Raw genomic sequence first — 1,124 nt, forward strand, 5'->3', positions numbered from 1 at the left:
GAATTAACTAGAATTGAGCATTACATTGAATGAGATTTTGATTTTTCCATATTATTGAAGTTTTGAAAATTAAAGAGAAGGTCATGTCGAGAAGAATCGTTTATTATTACAATATGTGTTAAGTGGAAGTGCAGAGATTTATAATCTAGTACAATTTTATGAATTTTTATGCTTCTGCATATTAATTCAATATATATATATATATAGAAATTGAATAGGTCCTCACAAATTTGATAATAAGGTTTAATGAATCAAACTATTGAATAGGTAAAACATGTAATAGTTAGAACCAGATCTATTATTGTGCTCAATCTACCCCACTTCAATTAATTAATTATACATTTGTCTTTACCTATAATAATTATTAATTAGTAAGTTCATTTTCAATAAGACTTATTGCTAGTAGGTATCATGGCACATCATGCTTATCCTTTCTAGGTGATATTAAATGGAATTATAGACCAAAAACTTTTGTCCCATTGATATGTGTGCCATTTTAATGGTTAATTAAGATATAGAAGCTAAATAAAATATTGGGATAAAAATAAAATAGAAAGTTAAATTAGAAATAATAAATGAAAATATGAAAATTAGAACAAGCGAAATAAAACACACAAATCAAAATATAGAAGATTTTAATATACAGATTAAAGAGTTATTAAATTTAAAAGAAATAAGACCATCTATTAGTCAACATAGATCAGTAGCCTTTATGATTAGAAATTATAGTGAAATAAAAAGAGAAAAAGAAAGAATTGTGACAAACTATAAAAGATTAAACGTTAACACTGTAAAGGATGAATATAAGATACCAGATAAAGATATGCTAATAAATAAAATACAAAATAGCAAGATATTTTCTAAATTTGATTGTAAATATGAATTTTGGCAAATAAAAATGGCAAAAGATTCTATTCCATGGACAACCTTTACCATTGCATTAGGACATTTTGAATGGTTAGTCACGTCTTTTGGATTGAAAAATGTACACTCTATTTTTCAAAGAAAGATAGATATTATATTTAATTCTCTTCCATTTGTTTGTGTATATATAGATGACATTTTAGTACATAATAAAGACTATAAAAATATATGAAACATTTAGAAATAACTTTATAGAAAAT

This window comes from Olea europaea, chromosome 23 (genome assembly GCF_002742605.1).
Source record: "Olea europaea var. sylvestris chromosome 23, O_europaea_v1, whole genome shotgun sequence".
Taxonomy (NCBI): Eukaryota; Viridiplantae; Streptophyta; class Magnoliopsida; order Lamiales; family Oleaceae; genus Olea; species Olea europaea.